Here is a 19,399-nt window from a genome sequence, read left to right as displayed (position 1 = left end):
TTTACTTCAAAGAAACCACCCAACAGTGTAGTCATGCTTGGTGAGACTGATTTCACTGGTAACTCAAGCAGCTGCTGCTGTTATTTCAAAAGGTAGGAAAAGTATGTGTCAGGGACAGTCACAAACCTCCTGAGTGGCCCAAGATGATGGCCACCTAGAACATTCATAAGATGGCAGCCAAACCAGATTTAAGATGGCACCCATGCAGGCAAAATCTCAGTGAGGGTGGAGGCACTGCTGGAGCTGGTGTAGTTAGATTTGTAGCCCCCCCACCCCTCTGTCATTGAGCATGAGATCCTCCCTAACCCCTCTTCAGCCTGCCCCACCACACCTCTCATAATACCCTCGTGCTACTCTGCAAAATAAATAAATTGATAATTTGTTTTGACTTTAGTGGCCAGCCAGGCAGTTGTGGAATCACTCATAATTCTCCCTCCAGTCCCCCTCCCCTGTCCCTGGGTGCTACCAGCAACAGGGCAAGAAGAGTAATATCATGTGATTGGGGTGTGGGAGGTGGCAAAGCAGAGAGAGGAATGCTGTGGAGCCAACCTGTATAGCCAGTCAGGCTACCTCAGCCAGGCCAGGAATCAACGGATGCATGGGCCTTCAAGGTGTTGTACGTGGCTCTGGACAGCCCTAGGAGGGAGACTGCAATGGGGTGGTAGTACCAACTAATGGCAGATAAGCAGTTTGTGCCTTCCAACATGGAATGCATGCCCAAGTTAGGAGGAGTAGGAGCTGTAAAAGACCTGACCACACAGATGGGAAAAGAGCTGGGAGCTGTTAGATAGCACAGTCATGGCTGAAGTGGTGTGCTTGCCAATCCTTTCAAACAGGCCAGGAAGGAGAATTTCTAGGAATCAATTAATGGTGTTTATTGAGTTCCTACTGTATACAGAGCACTGTTACTAAGCATGTAAAGGGAAGGAAGCCCAAAGTACCAAGCCCATTGTGTAAAGAGCCTGATTTCACCCACACTTCTCAAAAGCTATTTGGGCATTTGGGGAAAGATTGGCTTCTTCGCTATTAGTGAGAGAACTTCACCTCCTCTGGGGCAGGGTGTGTTCCTCAAGGAGAGAGCACGGAGAACGGATTAGTTCCTTTTCCTGTGCCGTGCTGTTCTGTGCTATACTATGCTATGGTTCTGCTTGTCTGTCTGCTCCCCAGGGTTCCAACTAAAAGCAGTATGCCATAGTGGATAGAGCACAGACCTAGGAGTTGAAAGTTCTCGAATCCTGGCTCCACCACCTGTCTGCTGTGTGACCTCGGGCAAGTCACTTCACTCCTTTGGGCCTCAGTTACCTCATCTGTCAAATGGGGATTGAAACTGTGAGCCCCACATGGGACAGGGACTGTGTCCAACCTGATTAACTTATATCTACCCCAGTGCTTAGAACAGTGCTTGGCACATAGTAAGCACTTAACAAGGACCAGAATTATTATTAAGTGCATAGTACAGTGCTTTGCATGCAGTAATCACTCAATAAATGTGACTGAATGAAATTCCACCAGAGGAGGGTTTTCCTCTTTGTTTAAGCTCTGCCTATGGTAATAAAAAAAGCTTGCGAGAACTAATTTAGTGTTCTTTTAGTCTCAAATCTTTCCCAGTCACTTCACCCAACGGGTACCAAGACAGGTACAGTTTGCTAATCTATGACTCCTTCAATAATGTATGTATTCAAGGCAATTTTAGTTTCTAAATTCATCCAATTAAAATATTGGTTTAGGATCTGCCCCTCCCACCCCTGCTCCTCCTCTCATTAGTTTCTCTTGGCCAGTTCTGATAGGTGGGAAAAATCTTCCAGTTGAGTCCCCTGAGCCAGTAATGAAATTCCCTCTGGCGGAGCACCAGAGAGAGAGGAGTGGTGGAGGATGGGCCAATGCTGGTGTTTGTTCTGGGCTCCTGTCCACTTCTGGCAGTTCCTTCTCTCATGGCCCCTCTCACAGTATCACCCCAGATTTCCAGTCAAGCTCCCCCTTTCACAAACACACATGTCAGGACTTCACATCCAGTCTGCCCTCTAGAGCAGTCAGATAGTACAGTGGTCTGCATACAGTAAGCGCTCAATAAACACGATTGAATGAATGAATGAATGCACAACATCTTGCTTCTCATGGCGGCAGGCTGAGTCCGAGCCTAGTCACATTTGCTCAGGACCCAGGCTTCCATCTCCAGGAAAAGTGGGGGTACATGGATGGTCTCCAGTGAGGTAAGAGAAGTGGGGCTGGAACCTGTTCCCACCTGCTGGGGGGCTTAGGTGAGCCATCCGGCTGACTTTTTCTCCTGTTTCTCCACGAATCCTTGTGAAATAGCCACATATTTTTTTTCATTGCTAGGGACAGGGTTTGGAGGGGAGACAAGCAGTCTACCCAGGCTTCCAGCTCATGAAAAATTGGGGGTAAATGATTGGTCTCTGGGGACTTGGGATCATGGGGATTGGCCCTGAGGCAGAGGGAGCAGGACGGATGAGGCAACTGAGGCCTAGAGAAGTTAAGTGACTTGTCCAAGGTCACACAGCAGATATGTGGCATAGCAGGGATTAGAATCCAAGTCCTTCTGACTCCTAAATCTGTGCTCTAACCACTGAGCCATGAGACATGAGGATCTCTGTACATAAAGTTTGGATTAGCTTCATGGTGTCCCCACCGAGCAAAGCCTTAGGGAGTCCATGTGGTTAAGTATAGGATGATTATCTTCAGGTAACCAGGTAATCAAGCTCTGCACTTGTAAATTTACAAACTCTATTGTATTGTACTCCCCCATGTGCTTAGTAGACAGTAATAAATACCACTGGTTGATTGATCTCAGTGACTTACAATAGCATTCTTGCTTTGGCGAGCAAGCTGAAGGGAACAGTCTGAAGAAAGAAGAGAGGTGTGGCACAACCCATTTACCTCATGTCATCACCTTGAGCCAAACACTATGCCTTCACATGTCACGTAGGAAAAGGCACTTTGGATTCTTCCCTATTGGCAGTAGAAAGTCTGAAGCCAGCCCTGAGTACCTTGAAATGAATGGGGCACATGTCAACCAGAACAAATGGTTTAAAGAGACATGGAAGTACAATCTCAAACAATGTGATATAGCAATGAACTTTCAGGAGACCACTGCATCAGAGAGACTATCCTGCTAGGCAACAACTTGGAGAAGGGTTGCTTTCCTTACGTTAAAACGACTTTGGAAAATCAGGATACCAAAAGGCAAATTTAAAAAGTAGCTACCAGTTCTGCACATGGAAAATGCATTAAGCGCAGCAAAGTACAATCTTTATGTGCTCACTGAGTAGAATGGAGTGTCAAGCGTGCTTTGGTCTTAACAGCCACAGTTAGGTTCCTACCATCAGTAGCATCATCTTTGAAAATTAAGAACAGCTTTTTTCTCTTTCTCTCCCTTTCTCTCTTTCTGCCCTTACTACAGTGCTCTGCACACAGTAAGCTCTCAATAAGTACTTTTGAGATAGATAGATAAATCAAATGCATTATTCATGGCAATCGGTAGAAGTCATTTTTCTCTTGCATCAGCATTCAGGTTCCCTAAGATCTTTGAATAGTTACAATAAAGATTATTGTAGTTACAATTACTTGTGAAGTAAAAGCAGACCAAATAACTGCAATTTAAGAATGCTTCCAAATCTGAAGATTTCCCTAAACCTTTGCTTATATAATTGCATGGTACAGAGTGAAACTAATTTGAGTTTGAAAATCACCATTCTCAAGTGATCTGTGGTGAAGCTAAGCTTATCCAGGCTGAAAATGTTTCTCAAGGTAACGTGACTATCATGGGTGCCATCTTACAGCAGCAAGGGCTGATGTGAGCTGAATAAACTTGCCCAGTTCTGCTGAGGGTTCGAATAATAGCACCCGTGGGAGACCATGTTCCTTTGGGCTTACCTTACTTCAGTGAGCTAGCTGAAGATCTTTGCTCACCTGAGCCTGAAGGATCACCAAATTGGCTTTGGGGCTGAAAATAAAACAAACAAAGGAAACATTTTTAGAAAGCTAGGGGAGGCCGATGGGGCCCTTCTCTCTATGAATAGGGTGGTGTACGCTGAAAACATCACAACAGGATCCCACAATAAAAATTTATTTTTTCTTTATCCTGTTTCACTCTGATAAGACTTCTTGAAAGGATCTGTCAACTTCTTTTAATGCAGAGAGTGAGAGGAAAAGGCTTAGGAGCTTGGAGACCCTGGGGGCTTCCTAGACTTTTACAATCATGTGTTTTCTTAAGGATACCATGAGTTGGAAGGGCTTGTGAGTTACTGCAGGGTTAAAGCAGGGAAGAAAGGCATTTTTATCTGTTCCATCAGGTCTATTTCTATCTTTTCCCTCTTAAAAGACTGAACATTCTCGTACCTCTTCATAAATACAACAGAAAGTATTCGATAACCCGCCTTACCTTGCCTTTTCAGTTTCATTTTTTTCCAGCCATACAGAACAACAAAGATCGTTTTTCTTCTTTTGTGTTTAGCCATCAGTTTGATGTATTTTGGAGTTACAGGTTTAACTAAGCTGGCCCCTGTCTATAATCTGCAGGGTGTATTGGATGATGAACATTTTCAAATTACATGGTTTGCAGTTTCTAGCTCCACTGAATTTACAGCTGTTTTCAGACGCACTGAACTGCATTTGATAAGGCTGTATTCGGTCCAGAACCTTTCTTTAGGTACATAATTGAAACTGTTCTACCAAATCTGTTTCACTTAGACAGTCCATTGTCACATCATTCTATCAGCCACTCTGGAATTCCTGATCCATCCGTGGATCCTCAGTACTGGTGTTCAGTGCTGTTTCCTATCTGTTTTCTAGGGCTCTGGCACCCCTTCTGCATGCTGCAGTGGCAATCATGAAAACATCTAACCTGAAGAACTCGAATAGGCTCTGGGCAGGACAAATGCCAATTCAAGTAAGCAAATCCTGGAGGGCTGGGATCTGGGAGATCAGCTGTGTTATTGAGAGGCACCCATCTGATAAAGTATCCAATCAAGTCTTCTACCTGCTGGGCCAGCCACTCTCCCAGTGGACAGCCCAGCCTTCCCAAAAGTGATATTAGAAAGCATCCAAATGAGCAAATATGCTATGGACCAGTAGCTTTGGATCCTTATGGAATTTTGTTCACACACCTCTGATGGGACCAATTTATTCCTTCCATCAGTGTTTTGCAATAATGTCCCTGACTTCAGAGATGATCTCTGTCCTTTAGCAAACAGACAGATATCCTCTTCAGGGTGACTGCAGGCCTGCTTCCAGAACCAAATGTTTGCCCAAAGGAAAAGAAAATGTCTAGCCCCTATTCAGCAGAGGAATTAATAACAAAAGCCTCACTGGGGAGTGAGCAGTAGTGTTTATTTTCATAGACTTCCTTATCAGTACCCAGAAAGAAAAGTAGATTATGCTGCTGGAGGGACGGAGCATTATCTTTAGATTACACCCATTAGGAATGTTATGGACGAGCTCTCAGCAGCCCTCCCAGATGAAAACAGGAGTTGTGGAGGTCAAATTGTGTTTTCTATATTTAGAAGAGTAATGCTCTCTCTATTCAATTTTTAGAAAGATCAGGTTCCTAATATGCATAATTTGGTTTAACCCTCTCAGCCCTTGGCCTGTACTGTTGAAAAGCCATATAAAGGAGTACAGCTACTGAGAGTCTTTTTGTCTCTTTTCCCTGTTTGGAGGTTGAAATAGCTTTCATAGTCTCAGTCAAGATCACTGGACCAGACTGGTCCCTCCCACATGGAAATAATGACCATGAACCTAGCCTAGACTCAGCTTCAATTAAGGTCAGAATGGAGTTGTCCATTTTACATTTTCAACTAGGTTTCCCAACTAGTTTACTTATCCTACATGCTAAGAATGTCTGCCCTTGCCATGAAAGGCTCCATCAGGATTCATACTTTCCATGGGTCATGAACATTTTTCCTAATTGTGCCTAAATGACTTGTTTCTTAATTAATAATTATGGTATTTGTTAATACTTACTATGTGCCAGGCACTGTGCTAAGCACCGGGGTGGATACAAGCAACTCAGGTTGGACACTATCCCTGTCTCATGTGGGGCTCACAGTCTCAATCCCCATTTTACAGATGAGGTAACTGAGGCACAGAGAAGTGAAGTAACTTGCCCAAAGTCACACAGTAGACGAATGGTGGAGTCGGGATTAGAACCCATGACCTTATGACTCCTAAGTCCGTGCTCTATCCACTACGCCATGCTACTTCATTATTTCCAGCTCCATTCAGCTATACTCAGAAATAGGGTTTACACTTTTCAAGCAATCAATCCATAAATGGTATTTATTGAGCACTTACTGTGCATAGAGCACTGTTCCAAACACTTGGGAGAGTACAACACAATTGATCTGGTAGACACGGACCCTGCCCACAAGGAATTTACAGTCTAGAAGAGGAGACTGACATCAAAATTAATTCCGGATAGGGGAAATGGGAGAGTACAAGGATGTGTATATAAGTGTCATGGGGCTGAGGTAGATATTCATTCATTCATTCATTCATTCACTCAATCGCATTTATTGAGTGCTTACTGTGTGCAGAGCACTGTACTAAGCACTTGGAAAGTACAATTTGGCTGGAAAGTACAGTGCTTAAGGGGTATAGATTCATTCATTCATTCGATCATATTTATTGAGCACTTACTGTGTGCAGAGCACTGTACTAAGTGCTTGGGAAGGACAAGGACAAGGGGGAGACAGACAACAAAACAAAACATTTTACCAAAAAGAAATAAATTGAATAAATATGTACAGATAAAATAAATAGAGTAATAAATACGTACAAACATATATACATATATACAGGTGCTGTGGGGAGGGGAAGGAGGTAAGGCGGGGTGGAGGAGGGGGAGAGGAAGGAGGGGGCTCAGTCTGGGAAGGCCTCCTAAGCGCTCCCCCAAGCGCTCCTCTCCCAAGCGCTTGCAGTGGTGCTCAATAAATAGAGTGTATAGGTGAAACAGAAGGGAAGGCAAATAGAGGAAATGAGGGCTTAGTCACAGAAGGCCTTTTGGAGGAGATATGATTTAAGCAGGGATTTGAATAAGGGAGAGCATTGCTCTGTTGGATATGAAGGGGGAAGGAGTTTCAGGCACGGGTGAGGACATGGGCAAGGGGTTGGTGGCTAGACAGATGAGATCTATATACAGTGAGTAGTTCGCCATCAAGGGAGCAGCATGTGCGGCCATGTATGTAGCAGGAAATTATTGAGGTAAGGTAGGAGAAGAAGAACTAATTGAGTACTTTAAATCTGATGGCAAGGAGTTTTGGTTTGAAGAGGAGGTGCATGGGCAACCAATGGAGGTTGTTGAGGAGTGGGGTAATGTGGAATTTACTGTTTTTTGAAAGTGATCCTTGAAAGTGATCCAGGCCTCAGAGTGAAATATAGACAGGAGGTGGGAGAGAGAGGAGGTAGGGAGGTCAGTGAGGAGGCTGATGCTGTAGTCAAGGCATATATGTTGTGTTTGGATCTGTGAGGTGGCAGCCTGGAAGGTGGGGTCGGGGGGGGCAGGTTTTCTACAGGTGTTATGAAGGTAGGACTAATAGAATTTGGTGACAGGTTGAATGTGAAGTGTTGAATGAAAGAGAGGAGATGAGGATAATGCTAAGGTTATGGTAGACTTGCGAGACAAAGAGGAAAATGTGTTCGTCTACAGTGATGGGAAAGTCTAGGAGAGGACAGGATTTGTGTGGAAAGATGAGCAGTTCCATTTTGGACATGATGAGTTTCAAGGGATGGTGGGACATCCCGGTAGAGACAACCTGAAGGCAGAAGGAAATGTGAGACTGCAAAGAGGATGAGAGTTTGGGGTTGGGGAGGTAGATTTGGGAATTATAGATTATAGATTTGTAGATTATAGAGATGGTAGTTGAAGCCATGGGGCCGAATGAGTTCTCTAAGGGAGTGAGAATAGCTGGAGAATAGAAAAAATAACCAGAATTGAGTTTTGAGGAATTCCCACAGTTAGTGGATGTGAGAAGGAGTGGCAAACCAAATGTCAGGAAAAAGCTGGAGGGCAGTGGACCTTGATTTTCCTACCGGAGAGGGGCAACAGCATAAGGGTTACATAGAAAAAAGGATCAAGCCTACCTGTCACTAAAATAGCTGTCCCTTTGCTGAATTGTTGCTAAAGCGAACATCGTATCAGAATACCAAATGAAGAATATACATCATCAAATATTCACTTGGAAAAACCTATGGTAACAAGACCCTTTGGAAGCAGTATTTTTTTCATAGCAAATTGTCACTAAGTGATGGCAGGTTAAGATCCTGTAGGGCAGAAGGTGGAGAAGTGGAGAAAGGCCACATTCTGGTAAGGATTTTGGGATTGGTGAATTCGGGAAGGGCAACCAGGGTATGGGAGTATGAGAACTCCAGAGGACATGATTGTTTCATTAGAGAGAAGATTAGGGGTCAGAAACGAGGAGGGGAGGAAAAGCAAGGCTTGGGATGGGAAACGAAGGGAGATATGGAGTCAATTAGGTGCCGAGAGGCCATGCCAGATGGCTAGGGGAAGCGTGGGAGAAGAGTCTACTGGGAGAGGGACCCCTAGATAAACTCAGCCTGGAGCTTCAGCACTGTAAATCACAGATATTGCTTTTCTTCAGTGGGAAAGAAAATATGGAAAAGAATGAGACCAATCATTGGGGAAAGGTAACAAAATTGACATTTTTTTATGTCTTTAACTTTATATTTACCTTTCAAAATTGATTCCACAAACAATACTCTCCACATAAAAATATATGCAACAATTAGATACAATCGTTTCTAAAAATTCACCACTGTCTGAAAAATGCTCAGTAGCCTGAATTTTTAAGTTGCCCTTTATAGTAATTGTCTTAAAGTCAAGGGCAGTTAGCAAGCACATTCCCAAGAGTCTCACTGGCTCTAGACAGCTTTAGAAAGTGACTGTGTGATGTTGGATATAGAAAACAACTCAAGTATGAAAGGGCCCAAAGACCAATAATGGGGAAAGCAGATCAGGGGGATAAGTAAGAAATTCCTTTGAGGCAAGTTAGTCATTTTTAGAGGCCCATTGACTATTTGAAGAGATAATGAAATCAAGGAACTATGTAGGACATTGGGGCAATAATTCATGCTGAAACAAAATTTTCCATGAAGAATCCTTGTGGTCTCAAAGGGTTAAAAAATATCCCAGAATGTCCATATGATACTCAATGGTTGATTCAATCATCACAATTATGGAACAGGATTTATAAAGCATCATCAAATGGTGATACCCTAATGTCACAATCAAGCCTATTAAGTTCATTTCCGCTTTCAAGCCTTGAATATGACCCTCCCTCCTGCAATTCTGCAATTAGGAAAGTTCTTTCTACATGTCCCTGGATCCAAACAAGGAAATGGCCTCCCTCCAACACTCTCCCACATTCTTCCTTTCAATAAGAATTAGTCCTGGCTTGAAAGGAGCAAAGCACTGCAGCAGTTCACAGAGGAATTTCACTGGACTTGTCCAAGGCCATCCCTCCCCTTAATGGTTCAGAATAATGGGACTTGGGTAGAGCCTTCCATCACCTCATCCCACAGTCTGTGTCACCCACATCCTGCTGCTTTGTGTCTTATAATATGTTTGGGAACAGCCCATCCCGTTCAAAGTTTTTTCACTAACCAAGAAAAGTCAGAAGTCCCGTATCTACTACCTTTCTGTATTTGAATAGAAACTTCGTCGAGGTGGTAATAATAATAATCAGGATGACATTTGTTAAATGCTTACTATGTGCGAAGCAGTGTTCTAAGTGCTGAAGCACTGTTCTAAGCACTGAGAGAGGAGTAGGTGAACCTGCCATTTCAGGAAATTGCATGGCATTTCAAAAGATTCATCTATAACACAATTTAGAAATTTAAAGTTATGATTTCCTTCTTTTTCTTTATCATCATCACCATCATTATCACCATCATTATCCTTTATTGAGCACTTATTGTGTTAAGTGCTTGGGGATACGACCAAAACTAGACAACATGGTCCCTGTCCATAATAATAATAATAATAATAATAATAATAATGGCATTTATTAAGTGCTTACTATGTGCAAAGCACTGTTCTAAGCGCTGGGGAGGTTACAAGGTGATCAGGTTGTCCCATGTGGGGCTCACAGTCTTAATCCCCATTTTACAGATGAGGTAACTGAGGCACAGAGAAGTTAAGTGACTTGCCCAAAGTCACACAGCTGGCAATTGGCAGAGTCAGGATTTGAACCCATGATCTCTGACTCCAAAACCCATGCTCTTTCCACTGAGCCATGCTGCTCCTCAATAATAATGATGACATTTAAGTGTGTAAAGCACTGTTCTAAGCACTGGGGGGGGGGGTACAAGGTGATCAGGCTGTTCCACGTGGGGCTCAGCCTTAATCCCCATTTTACAGATGAGGTAACAGGCACAGAAGTGACTTGGCCAAGGTCACACAGCTGACAGTTGGTGGAGTTGGGATTTGAACCCATGACCTCTGACTCCCAAGCCTGTGCTCTTCCCATTGAGCCACACTACTTCTCTAGTTAACAGTCTAATGGGAAAGACAGTCAGACAAAGATGGTATGAAAAGAAAAAACAATTGATAATGACAAAAGTCATCAAAAAATGAATAAATAAATTGAATGAATAAAGTCATATCTGCATAAGTGCTATATATGCACACTTGCCTCCTTTCCTAAAGTTTGTGCTACTTTCCTATTGGTGCCTACTCTCAAATGCCTTGCAGCATTCTCTAGGACAATGCACTTGGCTATTTCATTCAGTGTTATGATTAGCCAAAAGATAGTGTGGTCAGTTCCTAGAGAGTTCCTAGAGAGATTGTTCCTCTAGACACACCTCCAAAAAAGAATCACAGAAGTCGGCAAAGGAGAATTTGAATCAGAGAGTCAATGAGTTAACAGTATTAAGTGAACACTTGCAATGTGCAAAATATTGGATAGATGCTAAATGAAAGCAATTTTGAGATTACTCTGGCTTTCAGGATTGATGCCACACCAGTTTTTTGCCCTGAATTAATTTCTATTTTCCCATGTCTAGCCTATTTAGTTAGGATCTGTCCTCTTTGAAACTGGCATGGGGAAGGTCTAAGCTTTCTCTTCAATTTGCACTGTGTAGTGATTGCAGCTAAACCCAGTGCTTGTCATTTGCAAGGACACAATTTATTTGAACTGCTTAACACTGATTCTATTATCACAGCAATGCTGATTTCTGTTTTTATGTGATCTTGGGCTTCCCGATTTCTCTTCATGGACTTCTGAAACAGGTTCGTGCACACTGATTTTCTTCACAAGTTTAAAATAAATGTTGGACTTTGACCATTTTATGTGTCCCTACCAAAGAAAGATGCAAATCTCCTTGTGCCCATATGACTGATTTAAACTCTAAATAAATTCAAGCTATTGTTCTTTATTCACAGCTAAACACCTGAGGAATCACTTTCGATTCTTATTTTTACTATAACTTCAGCGCCAGCCGATTCTTTCACAGTCCCGCCAAAACCACACACACAGAACAATTACATTCATTATTTCCAAAGTAAAGGCAATGCTATTTTTTTCAAAAGCCTTATTTGTTCTGAACAGAACTCAGCACATAGTGAGTGCCATAAGGCATTGCTCAATAAATATCTGTTGATATTAAGATATCAAATCAATCAATAAATTATGGATTATGGTGGATTTGCACCCTTTATTCACTACTCCCTTAGCCCCACAACACTTTTGTCCATATCCAAAATTCATGTATTTATATTAATGCCGGTCTCCCCCTCTAGACTGTAAGCTCACTGTGAGCAGGGAACATTTCTACCAACTGTGTTATATTGTACTCTCCCAAGTGCTTAGTACAGTGCTCTGCACACAATAAGTGCTCAAAAGATATGATGGATTGATTGATGGAAGAGGTTCTTAAAAGACATGAAGTCTCTAGGAACTAACAACTAAGCATATGTTGAAATCCCCAAATCCTTTACACATATCTTGCTTATTTTTGATTTAGTGGACATTTTTCTTCTATATCTTTGTAAAAATGTTTCCAGGCAGCCAAAAAAGGCTAGGATTCTGTACTGTGCTTCAGTGAACAGTCATAATACATCTTACTAGATGGAGACTAACATTTAAAGCCTCCATCTAGCTCTAGGGTACCGTGATTTGGGCACTGTGACCTTTTTCTGAAGAGAAAATGAAAACATTCACCACTGAATCTGTGATCCATTTCTCTCTGATGGATTTGGGTACAGAAAAGTTGTAGCAGTCCATTAGAAATGTCTAGTCCACTCCACTCTGTATAGCCTCCTTCATTTCTCTCCCAAATCAACTTTCAATTATTCAGGCTACTCCAGCGGATGACCCAAAACAGATGATCATTTGAAAGTGGAATTCAAAGGTCCATTTACAAAGGTAATTTAGCCATGTTTAATTGTTAAAAATATTTTGAAATCAAACATGTGGAAGAAATGGTTATTTGAAAGAATTACAGAACTGGAGGAGACCTCTACAAGCCCAAAAACCCCATAGTCCAGGTTTAAATTGAAACCTAAACCATCCAGATTTAGTTGTTGGCAAACAGTTGTTGATCCTGCTTCTAAACATGCCTGGACATGGAGGCTCCACAGCTTCCCTTCATGGCCCCATTTCACTGTTTCTTCCCCCGACCTCATTCTTGCTGTGCCTTTCTTCTTGTTCTTTCAAAACGATCCGTATCTCCTTTCAGTAACCTTCATAAACTGGACTAACCATCTTGTCTCCTAGCTTACCAGTCAGATTTCTTTAACCCTTCCTCAGAGAATCTCCTTCTCAACATTTTAAACATTTTTATCACTCTTCTCTGAATCCTGTAGATTTCTTACCATGTGTAAGAGAACTTTCTTACCATGTGTGTGGAGAACTACGAAACACGAGTTTATATGTTTTTGAATTTAGGTCTGTGTAATTGGGTCTGTCTGGAATTCTTCATATGGTAGCAGGGTCCACTTCTTACAGTTCCTTCGTATCCTCCCAAAGTGCAAAATAAATTATTTGCGTACAAAGGGGCTCAATAAATGTCATTTCTTGACCCTGCCCCTTTTCCCCACATCCTCTAGACTTTAAGTTCATTATGGGCAGGGAATGTGCCAACCAACTCTTGTTATATCACACTTTGAACACAGTAAGCACTCATTAAATACAATTAATTGACTGTGTTATCTTCTCTAAAAATTTGGAGCACAAATGAGCAACACTATTCCAAGAGGGTTTGATCAACGATCAGTGACCAGTAGAGCAGAAGGCTACCTTCCCTAGAGAAGAGCCTCTGTGTGTTGGTTCACATCAGCTAGAAAACCTGAAACCAACAGACTTCTAATGACTGTGACAAAGCAGAAGGACTGGAGACAAAGGAAGAAGTAGAAGAGATAAACTGTAGGGGTAATCTACAAACTACAGGAGTTAACTGTGATGCCATTTAATGACTAATGCTCAGCCGACCCAACCACATCCCTCAAACTTCCCTTCACTCCCATCTTCCACAAATTCAATTGCTTCAAGAAGCCCATCTTATTAAAGTAAGAATTCTAACACACAAAATAAATGAATACTGGTACAATGATGAAAAATGACGTTTTTCATGTTCTACTGGAATGGAACATGTCTGCAAAAAAAAAAAGGAATCGCACTTACTATGCTCAGAGCACTAGACTAAGCCCTTGGGAGAGTACAATGGAGGTAGAAGATGTGATTCTTGGCTGAACCTGGTTGTGCATTAATTAACAGGAAGCAGCAACAAGGTTCACAATATGTTCTGTGCCGCACCTAGCACAGAGAGGACATTTGAGAAATGTTGGGCTCAATTTTTGCCTGCCTCACTGGAAGGACTTACTGCCACTGAGATTTTATTTTTCTTTTAATTGTACTTGTTAAGCATTTACTATGTGCCAAGTACTGTACTAAGCACTGGAGTAAATACAAGATCATGAGGTTGGATACAGTCCCTGTCCCACACGGAGCTCACATTCTTAATTCCCATTTTATAGGTGAGGAAACTGAGGCACAGAGAAGTGAAGTGACTTGCCCAAGGTCACACAGTAGACAAATGGTGGAGCCAAGATTAGGTCCCAAGTCCTCTGACTCACAGGCCCATGCTCTTTCCACTAGTCCATACTGCTTCTCAGTGTTTCTCAGCACCTCTAGGGATTCACAGGGCCAACACAGAAGTCACATTCCTGGCTGTACAGAAGCTGAGAAAATCCTCCTCTTAGTCCAAAGTGTTATGTAAAAATGTGGGCTCTAGGGGAGAAGGGTGTGTGGGGAGCTGCGGCCCTTTATGGAAAAATCACAGTAACAACAAAAACTTTGGCTTTGACAGTTCCCACCGTTCCCCCATTCTGTGACAGGCAACTTATTGGAACTGCATGGTCCCTCTTAGTGTGGAAAGCTGTGTCTTCTTGCATACATGAAAGCAAATTATTTTTGTCCTTTCTTTTTCACCCCCACACACCCTGCATAACCTTGCCCTGGCAAGCACGTATAAATGTCAGCCACTCTCGCCAGAGAGGGCAAGAGTTGGTCTTACTGAGTCCAAGTCTCTTTCTCTTTCCCCAACTCCCCATACAGATGCCTTTAACAAACCACATGCTGTCTTTAATAGAAAATTCTACTCCCACATGATGGTTCAATCCTTTCTACCCACATTCTCTTTATGATGTCAAATAAATAATGTACCACAGAAGATGTCATTCATAAATCCTAAACCCCGAAGAGTCAGCCTGGAAAAGCACTCAGAATAACATGGTATATGAGGTAGCAACAAGAAAAATGTTACCATTGGGTCCACAAGGAATATCAATTACTCAGGATGTCTGGACTTCATAATACCATTTTTTATGCATCTATTTAGAGGAGGGTCTATTTGTGTCAGTAAAAGAAGGAAGTGGGGAACTAATCAGTCCTATTTAAGAATAATCCATAGTCAAGGAATTTAAATTCGCTGTTTGACCTTTTATGCCCTAGTTAACATATGACAGTGATTATGTTTCACAGTATATTCAATGTAATTCATAAAGGTTATGTAGATATTATATTTTAAAGTAACCTATTTGGTAATACCCTGGATATGTGACATTTTAATCAATTTCAGACCATCTAATGAAACTGATGGAATTTGCCCCTTAGGCTATTTGACAAAACATAAACCAGTGAGAATGTGCTTGAGGTGCCTTTTAATTAGAAGTCTGTGAGCTCTTCTCTTCTCTCCCCACTGCCCCCACACTCCACTTCCTTCTTTGGCACTTTAGTGAGATGGGTTATAAAAATGAGTTGATAGGTAACATTTTCTGCTGATGGGTTTGAACTGCAGTCATCTTAGAGCACATCCTCTAAGCTAAATGCAGTTTTGATTCAAGGTCACTGAGTAATCGACATAATAATATCTTGTCCATGATCCTTTTTTGCCTAGAAGCTCAAAACGTGTCAGAGATAGCCCTTCTTCACAGGTCTCTCTTCACCACCACCCCTCTAATTAGCACAGCAACTTCAAGTGAGACTTTTGTCCACATTTTATAATGGGCCAAGGAAGGCTCTGAGAGTGTTAATGATTCATCCAAAGCATCTCAGTGAAACAAGGATAAAACCCTGTTCTCCTGACAGCAGCAGCAGTAAAATGTTATTGAGTATCCTCTGGGTATAAACTCCTTATTAAGCCTGTTCTTAGAGACTATTCCCCAGATGACACCTCATCTTCTCAGGACTCACCACTTTCTGTTCAACTCCCTGCCATACAATGTGACTTGCTACAGAACTGCTGAAATGTGACTTTTCAGAGGAGGCTCAAATGGGATGGATTTCTCTTCCCTGCTAATTGGGGCCATCCATGGCTATACACAAGAAAGTAGAGCCATCAGCAAAAATATATTTGCCATTTATTTGCATCAGCTCTATAGAAAAATTGAGTACTTTATTTTGAGGTGGACAGTAAGTGACCTACAGGAAAATCAAAGCGGGCTTACAAGAAGCCAATTTGGGATTAAAACTTTCTGCTCTCAAAGGGACAGTACATATATTCATCTACATCCCACTACCTTCCTGAGTTTATAAAGAACAACGTGGGGCAGGGGTGTGTAGAACAAATGCCCAAATTCCTATTAACCCTATGTTTTTTGAGAGCTGGGACTGAGATTTCTCTAAGAAATTCATTCAGGTGTGAAGTACGTTGAATTCAACCGCTTACTGGTGACTTTGAGTAGCAGCCTATTTGCTTCAAAATTAATTTGATAGTACTATGACATGCAAGGGTTTAGAAATGCAGTTAATTTGATGAGAACCATTTTATTTTCCCTCCTCTTTTCTGGGTTTATTCTGAACACAGGGCAGTGTGAGTCAGATACACCCTAAAAATAGTCCTGACAGTTGCTCTCTATCAAGCCTTGAATGAGCCTCTTTAGATCATGTCGTTTGACTGGACCCAATTTTCAGGAGAGAGGTTTTAGTTGAGTGTGTGAAATTGTGAATTTTCTCCATCATGTTCCTCAAGGACGCTGGGGGCGACAGAGGCAGTTGTCCCCATAGCTTTTAGAGCTTGACTCCCAGAATTGTTCATCCCAGGTCTCTGAAAAGACCTGACAATTTCTAATTAGTTCTGAAAGGACTCCAAATGGTGACTTTTAGGCCCACTAGCTCTTTGAAACCTATGCCCCCTGCAGTCTGCATCCCCTTTAAAATTCATCCCCGTTTTTGCCACTGCCTTCAAAATGGAAATTTGGTATCCTTGCTCTCTGACTGAACCTGATGACTTTCCTGTGTATTGTGTGTGTCTATCTGTGTGTGTGCACAGGCACGCGCGCGTGTGTGTGTGTGTGTGTGTGTGTGTGTGTATCTGTTCTTCAGGTTAGAAAATGACACTACTGAAAGTGAGATTTTACTAGTATGAATGGGTAAGGCTGATAAAACCAATGACGGGTGACTGGCAATCACTTTCCCAACAGTTGTTTGTGTGTTTGTGAAGACTTCTCTTTGCCACTATGTTATATTTGCTATTCGAAAGCAAGAACGGATTGGGTCCGAATTATTAAAGGGACAGTCCAGGTAAGAACACTTGAGCAGGGAAGAAACTTAAAGAGTGGAAATTGCTCTGCTTCCTGGCCACCACTCTTCTGACTGAGTGACTTCTTGGTTCAAAGCCAGTTAGAGTGAAATGGTGAAAGTAGAGGAACTTCTGTGACCCACCTGGCCCAATGCAGTACACACCAGTCCACAAAAGCATCATCCCACACTGGGATTTTTCCAGTTTCTTGCCTGGCCAATCTGGCCACAAGATCAGGCACCATTTCTATTTCTCCAATTTGGTGTCATGATTTTTCGGAAGCTTTTGATACAACAGCTTCCTTATTTCTGAATGCTGCAGGCCAGATTGGTCTGTCTCTTGTTTGCTATCATCTGGCTGTACACTGCTATGCCAGATCATTATGCTTCATTGTGCCTTCTAAGGATATTTTCTGTTGACAATTTTCCCTTATCAGTTTAACATAGAGCAGTCGTTTGGGTGTACTGCTGTTGTCCTTTCTCCCTCACATGTCCTTCCCAGAGAAGATGTGTTATTCCTAACACCTATCTAATGCAGGGCTTGGCACAAAGTAAGCACTTGACAAATACTATTATTATTATTACTATAATGCTGGCATTTTGACTGTACCTGAAGTGCTGGAGGAAAGTATGCATATGTATTCATGTTAAGAGTGGAGCTGCATTCAGTTCTCTGGGAAACGCTATCCTGAAAAAACATATTTGTATGATATCATTCTGGTGTTCTTACAAGGAAGATTTTCTCACTCTGAATCTCTTGTCAAATCAAATTGGCAGACCCTGGGACTCTCTGAACTGTTCTTTAAAGACCACTGATCTTTTATTACCATAAATCATGGCTAGGGACATGTAAAGAACTTTGTGCCTTGGAATTCAGCATATTACGTAGTAAAGGGGAATAATTTAATTCCATTTCTCTGCATCAAACTGGGCTCCTGGAATTCCCATTTCCAGTGATTTGCAGAAAAAGCTTTTTTTTCCAGGAGGCTTTCCATGATTCAACCTCTGCCTTCTAGGATGGCTCAGCACTTTTGTGAACTTCTATGTTAATTATTTGTTATTGATTTATTTTGTCATGATGTTCTTGATTCACTTATGTTTATTATGTCTAACTATGCTCATATCCTTTTCATTTTTGTTAATAATTTATGTTCATCTTTCTCTCTAACAGAATATGAGTTCCTTGGTGAGCAGAATATGCTGCATATTTCTTATATATGCCCCCCAAGCCCATAGCACAGTGCAGATGATGATGGTTATGATCAAGTAAGAGAGATTTGGAGAGTCTTTTGAATCATACACCTCAAGGGAATTATGTTGTTAGAAAGACAGAGTAGAATCAGTGGCTTGAAGGGTCTGTCAAGAATGGGGTGGGTGAGCTCTGAACTTTGCTGAACTGTATGCAGCCCTTGATCTTTCATGAGTGTTATGCAGGATATCTATTTTTGTGCTGTGTCAATAGAACTAAGTTCAGTGGGAGACCAACTTTCTGGACCTCTATTCAAATGGTAAATTCCCCATTGTTCTTTCTTTCAGCTCAGTGGATACCCAACATCAGCATGTGCTATCTTCACTGTAGATGAAAAAGCCCTTTCTAAACTTAGTAAACAGACCTTTGAGTCTCAATGCCTTTCTTCTAGTAACTGGATAACATTAGCTTGCCAGAAAAGGGAATATAGAAAGATGTGATAAGTTCAGAGTGCCCCTGGTAGGCTGTATATACCTAGTGAGGTCAGGAGATTGTACTGGAGATGTACTCCTTGTGTTCAGTTTCAGTGTCCCTCTTTGAACCTCTGGAGGGAAAAGTACATCCTTAACCTAGATTACTTTAGAGGCTCTCAGCAAAAAGATTTCAGTGCTTTGGATCATCAGCCTCCTCGTCAAAATAAAAGATCAAATTCAAAATTCAAAGTGGATGCCTTTCAGTATCAGTGGTAAAAGACTCTAGATTCTGTGTTTGCCTTGATGCAAGGCTGGGATGTACTAGTGAAAATAAGGGGTTTGTTATAATTATAGTATTTGTTAAGTGCTTACTATGTGCCAAGGCACTGTTCAGGTTGGACACAGTTCCTGTCCCACATAGGACTCACAGTTTAGTAGGAGGAGAATAGGTAATGAACCCCTATTTTACAGCTGAGGGAACTAAGGCACAGAGAAGTTAAGTGACTTGCCCAAGGTCATACAGCAACCAATTGCAGCAAGGCTCAATGGAAAGAGCACAGGCTTTGGAGTCAGAGGTCATGTGTTCAAATCCCAGCTCCTTCACTTGTCAGCTGTGTGAATTTGGGCAAGTAACTCAACTTCTCTGTGCCTCAGTTAACTCACCTGTAAAATGGGGATTAAGACTG

This window comes from Tachyglossus aculeatus, chromosome X4 (genome assembly GCF_015852505.1).
Source record: "Tachyglossus aculeatus isolate mTacAcu1 chromosome X4, mTacAcu1.pri, whole genome shotgun sequence".
NCBI lineage: Eukaryota > Metazoa > Chordata > Mammalia > Monotremata > Tachyglossidae > Tachyglossus > Tachyglossus aculeatus.
Note: the sequence above shows the minus strand (reverse complement) of the source record.